Below are 19,898 nucleotides of genomic sequence, written 5' to 3'. Positions count from 1 at the left end.
GCGTTATTCCATACCGGTCATAATATAATAAGGAATGATATTCGTGCCCTTGCTGTTTCAAAGACGAGGCCTTATTAATTTGCCGATAGTAGAAGAAGCGCTGGAGGCTTTGGTAGAAGTAAACAAGAAGCAAGTAAACTAGGCGTGTGTTTTTGTGTGCGTGTGCATGGAGGGTTCGCCCTTTTGTATGTATCCTTGTCAAGGGCAAAACGCAGCAATTACTGGGTCGCAGCGCTGGTGAAGTTTTGAAGATGTACCAACTAGCTCAAACCACGATTTTGCTCCAATTACTAGGTGGGCTACTGATACCTTCTGGTATTGTGGCTACTGTCCCCACATCGTTACAAAGGAGAAGGACATAAATATTTGTTTATGCGTTTCAGCAGGGCTAACGACAGGGAGCTCGCATGGGGCCGGTTGAGAAACTGCTATGCATACGTTCCGCTGAGCTTTGTTTTTTGCACGTTACGCTTCCCTGTCCAGTTTTTCGTCCACAGGAGCGTATTCAGTTTCAGTTCAACATAGTCTTCCTTTTCTTACGTCTGCGCTGAATCTCCAGCAAAGTACACTATTCGCTATTATTTCTTTAACCAGGACACGATCTGCTGGCCTACTCCGCACCTTGTCTGGACATCGTATGCTGATTACAATGTCCAGAGCACATTTTCATCAGCTGGGACTACTGATTTAATCTCGTATGAAGTAGCTTAAGATACTATTCTGGTCTGGTGTGATGAGCAGTTGTTGAACTACTTTGATCTGAAGTATGTGCATCTCGAACGCGTCCAACGTTTAGAACGGCGGCGAGGTACAGGTGCTTTGCCCATTACTTCGTCTTATTCAGTGTGTGAGAGCTCCTTAAATGGATGTCGTGCATGCAGTCGTTTCTGGAAGGTGGCCCCTCTAAATCCCTGAGGAGGCTATTGAGCTCCGAACTCGCCGCTCTCCCCGTCCACGCTGTCACTGGTTGCAAAAGCGGTTCGCGATGATCATAGTGCGGAGTGATTCTCCAATCAGCTCCTATTGGAACGTTCTCGCCGTCTCCCTGGCCGAATATACGTGACTTCCATGCGCGCTCGCTCCTTCGTCAGAGGTGCCACCCGTTCCGACAGTAGGCGGGGACCGCTTGCGCAGTACTTCGTTTGCACGCTGAACGACGTTTCCGGTCGGCAGAAAAAGGGGACTGCGAACTGGGAAAGTGTGCGACGGGGCATAATCGCGGTGCACTCGCACTGTTACGCTCCCCGGCCGTCTGGTGTCGCAATGCACGGGCTGTATTTGAAGGCGCGACCACCCTTTGGCGCGAAAGAAATCCGCGCCGTGAGTGCGGCCATGAATAGGCATAAACGAACCTCGCCCGTTCGTCCGCTTCGGGCTGGGTGTCCCAGGAGCTCCCCAAGTGCCGAGAGTCACGCGTCCACTTCTTTCCCGACGTCCACCCGATAAAGGAGAGACACTCTGAATAGCAAAAAAAGGAGCAGTGAGAGGTCGGGGGGACGCGAATGCGGGGAGAGGGGGCACCTTGCGAGAGTCTTGCCGTGCATATTGAATATCGGCTGCTCGGACGGCGTGCGCGCGCCGCCCGAATAAAGAGAGGCTCGGAGCAGCGTCGAAGACGGCGGCGACGGCGAAATTCGGTTTTCCACGCATCGCGCGCGCTGTGCCCTCGATGGACTGCGGTGGTGGGCGCCTTGGTATGCCGCGCGGGCGACCGGCCGGACCCATATCGAACCGAGATGGCGCGGGACAACGCCGCCCCCCCCCCCCCCCCCCCCCCTTCAACCGTGCACGTTCGCGGCGAAGACAAAACAGCGCAGTACGCATGGCAAGGCGGCGCCCCTCCCGAGCTGCTTTGTATGAAGACGGCGGCACGAGCGCCGTATATCAGACCGCAGCGCCGGTCGCCGCCCCGCCCGCCTTTCTGCGTTGGGGCAGAGCGTGCTCCTTCCAACCGGGGCTGGCCGACTTTTGGCGGAGGCGGCAGCTGTGTGTGCTGTGCACTGCGTACGTGTGTTCCTGCCACTGGCAGTGAAGACGACAGTGTGTCGTGCGGCACGGCTCATTCGTCATCGCCTTTCTTGGCGATGCTTCCCCGCAGGGCGCACTGTTCTTGCCGTGGTGTCATGTGTTTTAGAACGAAACTGCTTTGGTTTTAGCAATATTACCCCGCATTCTACCGTGGAGTCTACAGCGTCAGCCGTAAGATCGTTAATTAATTACTAAAATAATTTGATTAAACTCAGGTAATTAAATGCATTCAATTAAATGTCTCACCACCTGCCAACCATTCCAGGTTGCAAAGTGAAGAGGGGTAAAGGATATTCATTTTTAAGAGATAGGAGGGAGAGGGTGGGAGGCGACAGGTTGCCTAGTGGCTTGGGTGGTCATGAAAAGAGTGGAGGAATGCGACCCGGAAGGCGCCTGCCCAAGGAAGAACCCAGGGGGTGGCTACCGCGGAAGGAGGAGTAAATGACGAGGGCGGAAGAATGCGATGCCTGAGGGCGGTCCAACGGCAGAACGCGTGGCTATATGGCTAAACCAAAGCTCTAGCAGCTTTCGCTGGTTAATTCGCTAAGCCGGTAAGCCTAGGTGTAAAATTTTGTTGTACCGAGTAAAACTTTCCGACTTACTCTCCTTGTGTTTCTCCAGCATGAAAAATCTGAAGAAACTGTCATTAGTTTCAATTTCCGGGCTTGTACTGAGGAGACTTGTATCAGATTTCGAGGCCTATTTACGCCCAATAGATGCAGCTCTCTGTCCCTCTTTTCGCCGAACTTCGCTGCTCTGAAACACGTAGACCGACATCTCAGAGCCCTGCCTGTCGTTGGAGGTAGCGCCGTCGTCCATTCAGCGTACCCGTCATACTCCATTCCGCACCTTACGCTGGTATCAATCTAGTGACGTAGGTTTCATCTCAGGCACCTTCCGATCCTATGCGTGCAAGTCAAAGCCCTAGCCAAGTGTATGGCGCAGGACGTACGCTACCTGGTGGCACTTTATGATTCACAGTAAGCGCAAAACTAGTGACTACAGCGCCACCTAAAGAACCGCCTCCGAACTCGCCGAATGAGGCCGTGTCGCACTGAAACTGTCTTTTTTTCCTTTTGTTTTCCTGACTCCGTTTGAGTTTTTACTACTTTTGTATTTTATTATGAACACTGTATTTATCGCGTTCTATTCTGCTTGGTAGCCTTCAGGGCAGCTCTTCAGATGCTTCGTTTGCATAAAACATGCACAGTCATCGAGATTTAGGAGCAGTTTCTGTACAGGGTATGCACGCATAAAGAGAAAACCTAACTTAAAGCATATGTGAAAATAATTCAGATTTAAAATAAAATACATTTCGTCTCTTTTTCTCCAAAAATAATGGGCTCATATGACGTTCCGATTGATGTCAAATTAAGGTTAGACAGCAGGCGCTAACAGGTAATGATCCGTAATGAGCGCTTGCATACTAATTTAGTATTCCCACCGTGTTACGACGCGTCTTTTTTTTTTTTGGTGGATTTTGTAAAATTTTTAGGGTTTGTTAATTTTGTAAAGTTCACTAAACAAGCGATTGTTGCGATTTCGCTGAGAGGTGCGTGACGTTGACCTGCATTGTCTTCTGTTCCAGCACAATAACGCGGCATTTCGTCGACACCTCCGGCAATGCCACTGCACCGCTTGTTACGCCTGCATTGGTGCGGAGGGGCATTCCGATCGTACCACCGTCGCGTGCGCCGCTTCCATTAAGATGCAACTGCTGCAGACGCCGAAAAAAACGGTCTCTCGGTGGACGAAAATTGGTGGTTACTGGTACGGCGCTTGCTCGGTGAAGCCTAGGGCCGACGCTTGTTCGATGTCATTATAATATCCAGTCACTGGGCGCTTGCGTGCTCCGACGCTCGGGGTCGCTCATGATCCGCTGCCGCCTGTCGCGTTGCATCTCTTGTAGCTGCCCCTCCGCACTTCTCCAAGTTTCCTTTTTTTCTTTTTTTAAAGCGCGACATGTATTCAGTGCTCGTTGTTGGCGGCATTATTTAGACCAGTAGACCAAACTTTGGCTCCATAAAAGACAAACTGGGGACTCCTGGTAGCCGGGTTGGTGAAAACAAGTCTTTGAAGTTTGCGTCAACCTGGCGACAAAATCCGCAGCGTCTAGATACCCACATACTAGATCTGTGGCTTCATGATCAATGCAGACGGGCCAAGTAGAGTTCAGTAAAGCTGTGCAATGAACGCCCATTCCCCTTTCTCGAACCCGATTGTCGGGGTCAGCTGTGTAAGGCATGGAGATAGACTATAATGCGAAGCCGTTCTTAGCCACCGAGATTTGGAGCCTGCGGCTGGCTGCAAGTGTTTGGTAGAACTGCGAGCCGTGGCAAGTTTCAGGCTGATTTCGAAATCTCATATCACGTTTTTAAGCTGCGTTTGTTAGGAAAACGGGCAAGAGTTGATATTAAGCGGCCCTTCAAAGTGGCGACTCTGCACTTACCTTGAATACGTATAACCACGAGTTTATCAATACCTGGCGAAGAAATCAACCAAATCCTACTACCTTTTCGTTTTAACACGGAGGGGAAAGTCCCAGTTCTGTGTAGAAAAAGAACCACTGCCGTTATCGTTCGGTGCAACAACATTCCTACTTTCACTGTGAGCGCTCGGAAGTTGGGCGGCATGTGGCCAAGAAATGAAGGTTTAAATATTGCACTATTTCATCTCGCCTCACCGCCACGAGATCTGGCCCAGAGAGTGGTGGCCAGGAAGTTTTGGTAATTTGCCTCAGAAAATCTTCGGCGGGCCGCCGTCGGTCCGCAATTTTTTACTTTCCCTGTCAAAGTTTGCCTTTTTTTCGCTTCCTTCGAAGTGCGTACCTAGTATTGCTACTTTCGTACTAACCTCAGTGTCGGCTTGTTCCTGTTGCGCGCGATTAAAAAAAAAATAACAAATCGACTACGAAGATTACTGCTGGCTTCAAGCTTCTCGCAGCTACGTCGGGTAGCAACATTTTTATCACTTGACTAGAGCTATGGCTCCGGCGTGTTCTCTGAGATATTTAGGTCGATTCGCTATTACGGGCTCGGGTTCTCAGTCAGGCGCGGAGCGGCGGCTCAGCGCGAGGCTCGGCCGCGTCTGTCCGGAATCCTGATTGGCCAGGCCCTAGCTGCAACGTCCCCGAGCCGGGCAGTTTGTCAGGGCGCGATGTGTAGAAGCGCGCCTGTAGCGGGGATAAGCCTATGCCTCCGTGGCCCCCCCGTCTTAGTCGACCGGAGATTAAAAGTTGCGCCAGACTAATCCCGCCTCGCGGGACACGCCGCGGCTAGCTGCTCGGCTGGGCTTTGCGCGTGCTTTGTATTCATTACGGGCCCCAGCTAATCAAGCGCTGCGCTCCTTGCGACGTCCTCAACAGAGAAAGCAATTACCCGAGGGTACGCCGCTCGTGCTCGTCCCCGTTATTCGGTCCCCCCAACGCTTTTGTCTTTCGCGCCCGTCCCCGAGCCCGTTTTCGCTGCGCCCGATGGGTCGCCGGACGCGCACCTGCGCGCTGTCGCCGCTTTGATGCGCGTCTCGGCAGACCCTCAAACCCCGTGAAAAGGACGGAACACTAATCACCCGCCAGGAAGAAGGGACCTCGGTGCAAGAAAATCGCTCTGTAAATGGCGAAGAACGCACAGGGGCACTGCTAGCGTCTTCAGTTAATGGAGAGTTTTAACATGGCGGAGACGTAGTGCCGCAGGCTTTAACGGAACGCCAGAACACCGCTGCGCATGCTCAGGGGCAGATGGGCGGCCATGGGGCACTCACCTGCGACTGTGTATGCCCAGCAGGCATCCGCCAATCCGGTATCCGTCAGCGGCAGTATACGTCTCGGCAATGCTAAAACTCTCCAATAGGAGGCAAAAACCCATCCTCTGAGGGCCGGTCGCGTCATTTTCTACCCCGTAGGCAGCATCGGGATGTCACGGATGTGAAGTTGCGCTTCTGTGGGCGTCGCGGTCTGCAGACTCTTGAGGCGATGTTTTGCGAATCTTCTTTCTTGTACACACTTTGTCAAACAGTAAAGAAACCAAGGGGTTTCATTTTCGGCCACGCTATGTGGGTTGTAATGCACCGCCTGGCTTCCGAAGCTCTTGGAGGTAAGACGAACTCCCGTCCTCGCCGCTCCGAAAGTTAGGACTTCTACGGATGTCACAACAGCTTCATTACACGGCTTAGAAACAAACTGCTTGGTCTGTAAATTTTCAGCGAATGTTGTACTTGCAGATCGTGATTTCCAGCCTCGGCGGTGATGATTTTCTTGACGCTTATCACCATTTGCCATCGCTCCTGCGAGGACCAATCACGTATCACTTGTACGTAAAATAAGCTTCGTAACTAGCCTGGCCCTCTGCGTGGGATTGATCAGCTCCTTGAAAATCAAGGTTGTGAGTTCGTGTTCGGAATTCCTTCTTAAGGTGGAAACTTGGGCAAGTTGGTAGGGACCTATTATGTTCGAGCGCCCACGAAGACGCAACATGACCTTGGTCCGGTCCTTTCTTCGCTGTGTGTTTCGACTTCGTGGCGCTCGAACATCGCGGCTTTCTTTAAGCACGCATGCCTGTGGAAAATATTTTCCTGCTAGCTGTTTACCGCGACCGATTCTTACCGACCTCCACATGTCACTTTAAAGAACAATGGAGGCCTCTCTAACAAGGCTGTTCACTGTAGTGCAATGTAGGGTATTTATTTGCTCGGAATCAATGACGATAGAAGTTTATAGGAAAACAGTGCAAGGTGATAGGTGTCGGAGACAAACGAACACATCCACAAAAGTTTTATGGATACAGAAGCCTCGAAAAACTTGCATTTCCTCTCTGCCCGGAGGCGTGACCTGATATTGAGGAATGCACTGAGCACGTAGTTTTGGTTTGTTCAGTTACACCCTCAAGTTAGTGGCCGCACTCTTACGCTATCAAAGAATTGAAAACTTCTGTATGCGCAAGGTTTGAATTGTGGTGCGTCTTAAGAATGTATTCGGTGTGACGGTGCGCAGCTTTCTTTTGCGAGTCAGGAATCGGTGCATGAGCTAAGTCTGGAACTTAACACAGTTGCCATGCTACTTATTAGCTCGTCGAATTCTAACTCTTGCCAGATGTAAGGTGCTATGGTTCAAGACAATTGGGAAACTCTGCAACAATTTTACGAACCTTGCACTAAGATATCGTTATTGCAGAAATCGTCGTATATTTGCTACCGGCGAAATACATAGCAACGGCGTACCGTGATGCAAGGTGTCCCACTTTGTTCTGAATGGCTACAGTTTCGCAGCAAACACCGAGTGTTTCTCGTTTAATCTTTGCTATTGTCGCAGCAGCTTTGGCGTTGCCTGTTTCGAGCCCCATTACATTTTTTTTTAAAGATTATGAAGCTCCCCGTCGAAGCTCAATAAATACGTTCGTCGATAGTTCTTGAACTTTTCTAATCCTTGTTTTGCGAATCCTCTTTTCAAAAAGCAGACATCAACCGTCCGACGCATTATCTTTGCCAGCGCTCCCCTGAGAGGCTGCGCAGGAGCGACGACCTCCTGGATAAGCGGGATGTTCGAGGTGTGAGAAGGAGTCTGTCGGCGGCCGTGGCAGTGGATGTTAGATAGGTGGAGGCGGCCCGCGGATTTTTTTCCCGGAGAAAGGTGGCGCTACTGGACGCGTGGGGCGAAAAAGGAAGGAAGCAGGCAGAAAGAGAGGGGGATGGAACAAAAAGGTGGTGCAAGCATGCGGGCAGAAGACTGCGCCCCCTCCCCCTTTTTTTTTTCTTTGCTCTTGCACATCTCGCCCGCGGCTCGGGGGCGATGAAAGACGCAGGAGCAGCCAAGCGCCGGTCCGATCACGTTTTGTCCGCAGCGGCTCGCTGGTTCTCCGGGTTTCCTTATCGCGTCCGAACAGGAGCTTGTGCCGCGCGCTGTGAGCCCATGGTGCGAGCCCGGCTCGACTTGTATCCACGTGGCCCGGCTTCCCCCTCGCTCTCCGAGCGCCCTCTAGATGCGGGTGCGAGAACGAGCGCGGTGCCGCTGAAAGAGCGGGTAATTTGAGCGGCGAAGAAATCAGAAAACATGAAAGGCGCAAGATTTTAGGGCGGTATTCATTCTGCGAACGGCAATGAGAGATTGCGGCGAAGGCTGAGAACGTTGACGGCCTTCTCACAATCAAATTTTTCCCTTTTTTTTTTGGTTTCCGGAGGGTCGCGTGGGAAGAAGCGAGCTTGAATTACTTGCGCTGCACGCGGTCATTTTATTTTGCGTTAAGAGAGTAGCGGCGCAAATCGGCATCTGCAATTTAAACGAGGTTCGGAGCTTACAAAAGCACCGCTTGAAAGACGTGTCTTCTTTGCTTAAAGATTTCCACTCAAGCGTTAAGGCGTCGCACTAACTGATCACGTTATCTGGTTTTTACGTCTTGGAGCTCGCCTTGTCGCTATTCTATTTTCGCTTAACTCCGGACTGAGGCTCAGTGGATTAGGCTCATTTATTCGCCGAGCCCAGACATTAGCACATTAATACGAATATTCTTTAACTAACGAATCGTTATGATCAGGAACGCAGCAGGATGAGGATAATTACGATTTTGGTGGACCCATCCAGATTTAGCAGCTTAGAACTTGGAATGCAGTCTTAGGCAGCCACAAAAAAGTGGTGTGGGCGGATTTGTGGGTGTCGCAAGCTGTTTCCTCGCTCGGTATAGACATCGGGAGAAGAAGGGCACATTAGAAGCAATTGGAGACATGTATACGTCCTCAAACCGCGGAGGATGTACGTCTGAGGGGAAAAAAAAGGGAGTTCACTAATATCTTGGTGACCAGAGAAATTCATTTGTTCGATCTTTAATAAAATAATGACAAATAATGCCGCCCGCTGTGAAAGTTGGTGATGGTTGCGCATGTGCATTTTGTGCGATATTTTTCTAGATTACTTTGTATGCATGCAATGTATGTATGAGAGAATGTACTGTATTTATGCACGCGCTTTATATGTATTTCATATTTACATTCTTCCAATACCTCCTGTTGGGCAGCAGTGTGTGCAGATAAATCAATGAGTGATTGAATAAATAATTACGTATGATTGTTTGGAGCTTCCCTAAAAAGATTAAAAAATAATAAGCCCCAGCCTGCACCGCTGGCGCACAACAGGGCTAAGCACTGTTGTGCGCTAAATGTGAATGAACATACATGTGAACATCGTGAACATAAATTCACACTAAATGTGAATGAACATGTCCACTCCTTGACAGTTGTGTATTTTTACACCCGTAGGTGAAAATATAAGTGAAAATTTGAGTAAACAACGACATACGTTAGAGAGGACTAGAAAAAGAAAGAAAAATAACCGTTCGTGGCCGCACCGCCAACATTGGTACAACAGGCAGTGAACAGAGACTGCAGGAAGTGTTCTTGAAAACCCCTTCCTGTGAGCGGGTTGAAGGTAGTGCAATCTTAAAACTTCGCTGAACGGACACGTTGCCCAACGCCAGAGTACTAATCCAGTAGCCTCGAATCACGGGGCGAGGCACTGCAGAGATGCGAGTGTCCGGGTGTCGTGTGTGACATAGGCGAGTTTACTGAAACAATCGAGGCTGTCTGGCTTCATCGGGCTAGGAGCGTGCGTTCGTCTCCTATGCGCCGCCATTCAGAGTCGTCGTCCTGAGTCCCTTGTTGAGCACGCTGAGCGTTTCACATATCCCCCGCTTGTTGAAGGAAGGGAAAGCAGGCATCGCCGTGGGGCGCGAAAGGAAGACACGACTGAGGTCTTAGGAAGAGAAATGCTGGCGCACGTCCTTTTCATACAATCGTAGAAGCAAACGCAGTGGCTGCGGCAAAAACGTATATTGCAGGACGTGCATGTGTACTCGAGCGGCGAGTTTCTGAAGCCCCGCCGAGGTGTCCATCGGCTTACTGCGAGGGAGCGGCGGCGGAACTGTTTCCGCGCATATGGGTGCTCATACTCCGCGTGCGTGCGTGCGACGCCTGGGGGGGAACAGCTCACGCCCGCCGGGCGGGAGGATGGAGAGCGAACATCCGGACGGAAGGGGAGAGGAGGGGGGGGGGGGGGGGCTAACGGAGCAGCGCCCTCATCCCGTCTCCCCCGAGCGAGCAGTAGCATCTCTCCGTGCTCCGGTCCGCGTGATTAGCACGTATATTGAAAGAGAAAAGCAACCCGGATTATTCGGCGAGGCTCGCTCTTTCCTCGGGCAGGCCCCGAGTTATCCCCGTCACGGCCCGCTTGGCGCATTGCCGGCCAACGTCGATGACGATGCTGGTCTCCCGACCCGCTTCGCTGTCCACTGGCTCGTGCCTCGCCGCTGGACTGAGCTCTTCGGTGCTCGGCCGCGAGGGTTGCGTGCAGCTCCGCGCAGGGCGCTCGGGCACGGCGCTATGTAGAGATACTCGAGGCATTTCCTGCTGTCTCCGACTCATGTTATTGGGGCCTTTCTCCATCTTTGGTGGCACTACCATTCCTCTGTGGGAAGGCCTGTGCACATATATTAGTTGCCACGTCTGATCAGCGGCTAATTATAATGACTGATCGTGACGTTATGCCAGTTTCGATGTGTGTCGGCAGCTACACCTAAAATTCGACCTTTACCAACACTCGATTACCGTGTCCTGTGCCGTAATCTGTACATGGGCGTTTTTAGAGTGAAAACTTCAATTGCGGCACCGCCCTCGGACGTATGCGCGCTTCGGAACCTCTCCGCGGGAAGGCGCTGTCTCACTGCTGCGCGCAACTCTTCAAGACACGGCACTGCTTCGGAGAACGCCGGCGGACGTGCCGCGGAAAAAGAAGCCGTGTCATTTCCGCGATCCGGTTCCCGGCGTCTGCCGCTGCTCGAGTCGCTCCCGATTGTTCGACGCCTCCCGAGCGTCCGTCACGAACAGCGACCACCAGCGATGGGGAACGCAATATTGGCGGTGGCAGAGGCGGCCTCCGTATCTCCACAGGCCTGTTCTTTGACGCCGAGCGCAGCTCGCGGCTTTCGCGTTCTTCGGCCAGTGTCGAGTGTCTGCCGTCTGACGCTGCGTCTCTCGGTAGAGAGCTTCGTTACCACAGGGTACTCGGGGAATCTTACGCCTGCAGTAACGAGGCTGTCCTTGCTAGGCGGCCACTAAGCAAGAGAACAGGCAATCCGGAGAACCGGAACTGACAGCGGCCAAGGCATTGTGCATTCAGACCTGAAGGCAAGACTGGGTAGCGCATGCAGAGGGTTTGCGACGCAGCCCGCGTCGCGGCTCTCGAGACAGATTCTGGGCTGTGTCGAAACCGGACGCATGGTGCGGTTCGTGGCTGCTGGGCGCGTCAAGATAAAGAGCATTATGAATCGTCGTCGTTGGAAATAAAGGCTCGTTTCAGTCAAAACACCCGTGGTTACCGCCGACTGCGGCCTTTGACAGTATTGGGAAGTCCCAGCTTTGTCTGGGCACCAGGGCAACTGTTTGGACGGGTGGCAGCAGCAGCATTAAAAACATCAGAAGTATGTCAAAACCTTTCACCGACGCGACTTCGATCTACTGAAGTTTCTAGCTGGCGCGAGGAAGTAAGGGTCTCGCGTCCAGAGCGGGCAGCTGGCCACTGAGGCAACGCTTCCGGACTCCGTGATCGACATTGCTGGGTAGCTGGTTGCAGCCATTATCGCACTCCCCCGCGTTGCGTAAACCGCCGCAACCGAGATTACACAACGCATATCGGCTCTTTCGCGCGCCCCCCTCACAGTTTCAACTCACTCGCTGCGGCGTCAGCTCTCAGGCGCCGCACGCTGAAAACGGGGCGTGTGAGATTTCGAAGAACGCGTCCAGCGCCCAACTGGGCGTCACGCCTGTGGGGGCGACGTGGCGAAAGCAAGAAGGAAGCGGAGCAAAATAGCAGCGATGCGCTACGAGCGCGGTGGGCGCGACGCGCCCGTGGTTGAGCAGGCTGGCCGCAAAAAAACTTCCTGTCACGCCCAGAGCGGGACCACGCCCGCGCCGGGCTAATTGCGGTGCGCGCTCGCGATAAGTGAAATGAGCGCCAGCAGCGCCTCACCCGGCGGCGGTCAAAGGAGAGCTGAGATCAGCGAGCGCTGGCTGTGCCGGATTTCCCAGACATGTCGTTATCTTGCTTTCTTTTGTCTTCCTCTGGGTTTTAAGCATTGGACAAGCGTTCTTAATGCAGGAACATTGTGATGCTCAAACTCCAGGTTAATCCAAAGATTCTGTTCAAATTTTGTTCGTTCTCCTTCCTCTGGTCGCCCTCGTGAATGCGACAGACAGTAGACAGAGGGAAATGAAAGGAAAGGAAGGGTAACATCATACCGCTGTATATCATGTACAGGACGTACTGTCGAATTCACATTTAAATATTGAGCCGACCAAATTCAGAACTTTGAGTTCATGTGCATGTTGCTTGCGTGAGCATGTTGCTGCAAATCGAAATATAAGGATGTGCTGGGGCAGTCGCACTTTTCGTCTGCAGTGCTTGTGCGTTGATCTTGTTGGATGTATCGGCTTGTAGCGCTCGCTTACGTAAATGTCGCTTACGTAAACGATGACGAATTCGCTGCAGTCATGAATTCTATTTTCGCTGTTTGTATGTGCTGTTGCCGCAAATTAAGAGCGTTGATGTTGCGTTCTGGTTAACTGTGTTGAATTATAGCAACACTAATTCGTGTTTCTATCGCCGCGTGTCGTGTAACATTGAAGAACGTAACATAGTGCACTTGAGGGCTTCAGCTCGCTGCTAATAAAGTTTTGGCTAATCAGCTCAGTAACCAATACTATTCACCTGTGCTATAATGTCCGCCACAGTTGGTATTAGGATGCCTCAAAAGATGTGTATGTATCTCAATATACCTGATTGGGATGATTACTAGTGGGTTTCCGTGAAAGACCCGGTATGCGGTATTCATTGCCGTAAAACAGGTAGCGTCGGGTGAAGTTTCGTTGCTTTGCGCCAGTATTTACATTTTTCTGTTTCATCGTTTCCGTCCTTCAAAAAAAAAAAAGCTTGCCGATGAGGTGATCATTTCCATCAATAAATGCGGGAAATGATTCCCCGGTGTCGTGACGGTGATAGCCGTGATGGGCTCTGACTCACTTGTACTGGTTGGCGCCACACTGTTCTACGTGTGACGGTTCGTTGCGCTAAAACTGTCGTCGATAGCACATGCTTCAGTGGGCCAATAAAGACCGTGAGTGCGGTATGGCATGTTGACGCTACTATATACTACATCGTTTAGTGGTCAGAGCGGGATTGCCACGGGCAACGACGACAACTTGGCCCTGAAATGCGGACCCCGCTCTCGGAAGCGCAGGTAGAGGGTAAACGGAGATGCGTATTTGAGCTGAGTGAAAAAGAAAAAAAAATACGGGTGATTTAGCATGGTTAAGCCAAATGCGAATTTGATGCGCTTGCTCTACGATTTTCGCTTCGGTTTCGGTTCCAGGCCGGGAGGACAGTGCGGTATTGGAGTGTTCTGCATACATTGCGCATGGATGAAAGTTGATGAATACGATGACATCCAAAGCACAGCGTGAGAGGCTGGCGGTTAAACATCAGAGGCCAACAACAACACGGAATGTTCGGCTGTAGCGATGACGCAGTGGTCTAATACAGTGAACGGCGAAGCTGATCTATGCGCGCCGACGTGGGCTCGAAACCCACTCGCGATGACAGAGTATTTCGCACAGTTTCCCATGAACACTGCTTGCAGGTTGGCCACAAAACAGGTATTCAGGTTGCCACTTGTCAGAGGCTTCTAAAAAAACATCAGGGAAGTCTGAGATTGTGGGTTTTAGTGCTAGGTTCTTAAGAATCCTCATTACGGTATCTTTAATTTCTGCTCTGTTGTATGGCGCTTGGCAATAATTCTTTCGGGATATTATTCGTTGTAGGACACTCTATACCAATTCCAAGACGTTTCTTTTGTGTCGGCGAAAATCTGTTTCCGGGTGCCTTTCAAGTGACGCCGCACATCTTTAGGGCGGATGTCTTTAAGAATTCTTTTTCCACGCACCATTCATGAACGAAATATGCCGTGTGCGAATATGGCTCCCTGCTAATATTTAGTTCCATTTCGTAAAGCGTAGTATGCATGCCGCCCTTTCGCGGTAATATCAGTACGGTGTTGCAAACTGGACGAAGACAGAATAAAAAAACGCATATTTTAGAAATATGCTGCAGTTGAAGCTCAGTGTGCATTACTGTATGCGGCTACCAACCACAAAGTCTCAGAGCCGGCGTTTTTCGTGCCACTGCGCTGGCGTTGTTCGCGGGAAAAGGTAAAAGAAAGAAGAAAAATAAAAGAACGGGATACGCCACTGTCGCAAAGGGCGAGCTCCGGCACATTTCTTTTTCTGTCCTTTTGCTTGGCTTCTCGGGAAAGCTGTCTTCTACTTTCTCCTTTCCAGCAATTTATCCTTTCCAAAAGAAAAGCTAAACGAAAGTCTCTTTTTTTTTTAGCTCGGGATTTTTGTGAGCGCGCACCGACTTCGTTCTAAAGACCGCGTGGAAACCACTAGCCCCAGTTTCGGCATCATCTGTGCAAGTCGGGAGCTCCTGTTTTGTTTTACGTCATTTTATTTTTTTTCCCCTGGCAAAGAAAGCGCCGGTGACGCAACGTTTCGCCGCAGGGAAATTTTCTTGTTGCATGCCTTTCAGGAGAAAGACGTGCGTTGCCAAACTTACCTTCAAATTCTCGGACTGTCGGCTTAGCAGCAGCGCTGCAGCTTCGTCTCCTTCGGGTGAAATAAAGCATAAAGCTCTGTGAGAAGCGTGTGCCTTTAACAAATACTGCAGTGACATATTTCGGTAGCAACTGTTTTTTCAGAGTATGAAACTGACGTCGTTGCAAAGTTCTGTTCGTCGGCGCTAAATCTGTATTGTGCCATGAGAGAAAAGTGGCCTTGTATATCCTCCGTTGTTTTCTGTTTCTCTCCTAGTTGTTTTCTGCACTAGTCACGAGAGAATGTCTGTGCCCCACAAAAATTCAGTACGAAGTTCCTGTGAGAGCTGCATAGAGAGAGAGAGAGAGAGAGAGAGAGAGAGAGAGGGAAAGGCAGGGATGTTAACCAGAAAGGATTCCGGGTGGCTACCCTGCACAGGGGAAGGGAATGAGGGGAATTAAAGAGGAAAGAGAGAAGTAACGGGAAATAATCACAGTCTGTCAATCAAGGCAGTCGCTCTCAAAAAGCGAAAGAGTGCCTTGTAAGCCCTGATGGCAGTTGACTGTTGTGGCCACGGACCGAGGATCTTGGCCTCTGTGAACGGGCGAGGGTCCAGGCGGTTCAGAGCACATCGCAGCTTATGTCTTTCGGCTACAAAGGCAGGGCACTCACGCAAGATATGGGTGATTGTCTCATCACAGGCGCAGTTCACACAAGAAGAACTGTCGGCCATCGCGATCCGGAAAGCATACTTATTCGTGAAGGCCACGAGCCATAGCTTTCTTTTGCAGCCGTATAGCTGCGCTTATGTGGGTGTATGAGTTTATTACTTCCTTATTTCAAACCTACTATACCTTGGGTGCATCCCCTGCACTCATTTGAAAAAAAAAAAGGTAGTTGCTTTTCTCAGCAGGGTATCACATGTCTGACTTTAAGGGAGCGTTATTAATGATTTTATAACTTTCTAGCCCCGCCTCGGTGGCTCAGTGGTTATGGCGCTCGGCTACTGACCCGAAAGACGCGGGTTCGATCCCGGCCGCGGCGGCTGAATTTCGATGAAGGCGAAATTCTAGAGGCCCGTGTACTGTGCGATATCAGCGCACGTTGAAGAACCCCAGATGGTCGAAATTTCCGGAGCCCTTCACTACGGCGTCCCTCATAGCCTGAGTTGCTTCGGGACGTTAAATCCCAATAAACCGTATAACTTTCTAGCGCACCGCTGTCGCAGCTGCTTACGTCCGGCTATAGCTTGAGTCACGCATGCGCTGTTAGGGAAATGTTAAGCTTATCGCTACCACACGAACGCTGTCGTTACCGCACTTGGAACTGACAGAGCGTACGCATGACGCATGTGTGCAGCCATCGCCGCAGGCTAGCTTTGGCGGTAGGCATTGAAAACTTTAGCATAGGTAGCTTGATTTGCTGTCATGTGTATATACCGTGACGAACAACGCCAGCTGCCTACAGCGCATGCGTAGATAGCCCCGACGGGCTTTGTGCTGGCCGCATACGGGCGCATCTGGCCTCTTGCGACCACGTGTACACAGAAGTGCTGTGCCGAAATAATGCTGTGCTAAAGGGCAGCGCCATGCTAAAGTGTTCTTTCAATGCGGGCGTATGTTTTTAGATCATGACTGGCGACGTATGTTTGGTGACTCGCAAAATGTTGCGTACACCTTAGTTGTCGCGTACACTTCTCACGAACATTCTGAGAGTCCGCGGCTCAAAGAGTGTGTCATTTGTAACTGTGGATCAGAAGGTACGACTTCATTACGATGCGCATCATGGTTAATAAAATTTATTTAGGCAGGTGTGGTGTGAGGTACTATTAAGGCTGATAAGGCCGTGCAGCTCTCAGGCGCTAGGTATCGTCCCCAGTTTGCCACAAGCTGTCATTCAGGCTTAACAGTATGTTTGCTGGTGTCCTCCCATGATTTTTCCCTCCAGTCATTTTGGTAATGTTGTGGTTCACCTCCTCTCGTGCAGCCCATAATACTTAAGTGCCTCATCTTCAGTCAGTAATGAGTGAATTGTAAGTGACTGTGTTCAATAACAGCATAGAAGACACGCACAATTGCTTTCGTCAGATCTTAACCGGCATGGCAGTCAAATATTTTCCATTATAAGGGACAGTATTCTTGAAGCAGATTGAAAAAAAAAACGCTACTTTGTCTCAGCTACTTATGTGCTAGTCACTTGTGCGCTTTCGACGTCCTCGGGTGAGATTTCCTGATCTCGTCCTGTAGCTGCAGTATACATTTACTGCTATGCAGGGTAGCCTGAATGTGCTCGGCCAAAAGTGTCCACAACGTGGTTTGCATGTTCGGTTTCTTTCTATGTGAAGTATATATAATGAAGGAGGAGATAAGGGAAGTCAGCTGCTTCTATAAGTTCATATCTCATAAATACAATAAACTTTCGGCCCTGTCCCCCACCCGCCCCTTCCTTAACTTTCCACCCCCGCTTCACCGATTTCATAAGGCACGGTAAGTGAGAATAAATGTGGACCATCTTTTGTCCTGATAGTTCTCTGCAGGAGAAGCGCCCTCCTTGCTGCCGTGAGCCCGAATTGACCAACATTCCAGTCGCCGCCTCGAAATCGTCCTCTTTGCACTTGGGCTCGGCACGTAGGTAGCGATCAGTGGTGGGCTACCAGGGTCACTAGGTTGCCGCCTGAGGCGTTCAACGGCCTGCACACCCGGCGAAGAAAGTCGGTCAGCAAAGATGACTAATATTTCTGCACCCTCCGCGAATGACGGCACGCGTTTCGGGATACAGAATAGCACTGAGAGAGAGCGCGCTTTTTTTGTCGCTCGCAGGAGCGCCGACAAGTGCCTTTCGTATGTAAACAGCGCTCCCAGGAGAAGGCGTCGCGTCCCCGGGCACGTCCCGGGAGCCGCAGCGTCGCCCGCTGTCAGCCAGAGCTGACGTTAATGCTTGCGTCCTCCGCGCCGCCGACGCCGCGGTTGCGCCGTCACGTGCGAGCCGAAAGCCTTCGGGCAGCCGGAGACCAAAAACAAGGGATTGCTCCTTTGTAATGCAAAGTGCGCCGGCGGAAATTCTCTGCCCGGTTCGCTGCGTTGCCAGCGCCGCGGTTCGCCGGCGCGCGCACATCGGTGTGTGCGACGTTGTCTCGCCGCCGATGTTCAGCGCAGACTCGCCGCCGTCATCTCTCCCCGAGCGCTGCGGCCGGTCGGATGAAATTTGACTCACAAAGAGGTTCCCCGCCGAACGACGACGGCGACGTTGCTGCGGTCAGCGCCCGGGGACCTGCGCGGAAATGAGGACCACTTCTTCGCTGGGCTCTGCAGAATGGCAGCTGAAGGTTGTGGCGCAGACTAAAGCAGGCGGAAGCGGGGGCCGCATTCGCGTCGGCGTTACTTTTCTGCTCCGCCAGCTCCCTCTTCACAGCGAGGTTACGCTGCTTCTCTGAACAGGTAGCCGAGCTGTCGGGTGTCGTCCCTCGCGGTGGAGAAAAATAAAAAGCAAAGAAGAAATAACAAGCGTCATTTCCTGCAGAACATGAAATGAAAGCAGGTTACTGGAAGGTTCGCAAGATCAAAACTTAGCCGCCCATGGCTGCAGACGCATCGCTGCCCCTCACAGGTGTAGCGGGGAGGATTTACATCGTCTGCGCCCCGAACAAGTGTCGCCAGGCGCGCAAAGGAAGACTGCAGGAACGGCGCCTGAGAAGAGTATTAGTGGAGCCCACTCCTCGCTCTAGGCGTTGCCTCCAGTTCGCCTACATGCGGCAGTTGACAGGAATGTATTCCCGATGTCTTAGTCCCGCTGTTTTCGACGGCAGCTTGTACTATTTAATGTTTAGCGTATCCTTTACAGTTGCGCGCAGCGCAAAGCGCACCAATATGAAACAAGGTTGTGTCGCAGCAGTTTCAGGCCGTCGTCTTTCAAAATTGGGTTATCTCATACGTTCGAGATATGCCCCCTTGAGTCAGCCTACAGTTTTTGTGGCGTCGACAGTCCTCATCATCGAGCGAATTCTGAGGAGGTCTTATGTTTGCCGGACGATGGCGCGACAATCCGCAGACTGTCTATGTGTGGGACAATCAGCATCTCGTTTTGGTTTCAACACGCCGCCATCGAGGGCCTATATGACTAGCAACCAGACATGTCTTGAGAAAAAAAAAATTTTGTTTTGCTCTTCTTTTTATCACAGTTGTACCTTTACATTCAGATTTATTACTGACATCCCGTGAAATTCGATCTCCCAATAACTACTAGAAATCATGAGGTCAACTTTTGGATCCCCTACGCAAGCAGATGCCAGTCTCCTGCTCGAAGTCGCTGCTATCAGCCGTAATCCCATTCCTCAGTCATGTCTGATTTCGGGTAGAAACTTTTTTTATATGTCTGTGGTAAATTTGAACATTGAATGAATAACTCAGTCGTATGTCATTTCCGCTGCGGCATTTCACCGGTGCAGCTTAGATTTTATTTTTTCACAGTCTCTGTTTCGCACAACAGCTTGTTGGCTTTACGTAGCAGAACATCGGGTATCTTGCTTTTGCGGAGCGCCAGTTAAAGGTACTCACTTTGTGTTTACTTACTTGTCCGTCGTTGCATAATCCGTGAGTGAGTCACCCATGGCCCAAGAACTGTATGCCCTGGCGCCTTCTGTTTTGGTTCCGCCCAGAAGAGTGGGCGCATCAGCCGTAAAGATTGCGTGCTTTCTGTGCTAAAGATGGTCCCATGACTACCAAACATAGGGCAGATCGCTGCGACGCCGGCGCCCTCCCTTGTTAGCTAAGGAGACTGGCTAGGAGGACTCATTGCAGAGAAGCAAACCCAAGAGGATGGAGTGGGCCACAACCTGTTACATCTTCGCGTGCTGGAAAAGCAAACCAGATCACGGCGAGAGAGTGCGAGAAGAAAAACACGTAAAGACTGAGTTGAGTGGGCAAAAAGAAAAGGGGGGCATTGCCCGACAGTAAAAGACCCATGTTATATTGGGCGGTAAAAAAAAAAAGTTCCCAGCCAGAAAATCAGCAAAAAGGAAACACGATAAAGGAGCAATGATACGAACAAAAGGAGCGTTAATTCAGTAGCACACAGGGTCATGCCGCTTTCCTATTACGAGTTGCAAAAAGCTGGGAGTACTGATGAAAAGGAATGCGCATGGTAGAAATATCAAAATATTTCATGTACGTACCTACTATTCGTAGATGGGCTTTCAGTGGACGTGTCGACTGACTTCTGGCTGGGAATTGCTGTGCAGCACGTGACCC

General features: G+C 51.0%; 1 protein-coding gene across 6 annotated transcripts in view; it reads left to right on the top strand.

Moving 5' to 3' along the window:
• bru3 (CUGBP Elav-like family member bruno 3) overlaps positions 1-19,898 on the top strand; it is a 295,708-nt gene that overhangs the window by 113,744 nt on the left and 162,066 nt on the right. The gene's annotated exons all lie outside the window — the stretch shown is intronic.

Source organism: Amblyomma mixtum, chromosome 6 (genome assembly GCF_055824585.1).
Source record: "Amblyomma mixtum isolate Tamu chromosome 6, ASM5582458v1, whole genome shotgun sequence".
Classification (NCBI taxonomy): domain Eukaryota; kingdom Metazoa; phylum Arthropoda; class Arachnida; order Ixodida; family Ixodidae; genus Amblyomma; species Amblyomma mixtum.
This window is presented reverse-complemented; position numbering and strand designations above follow the sequence as displayed.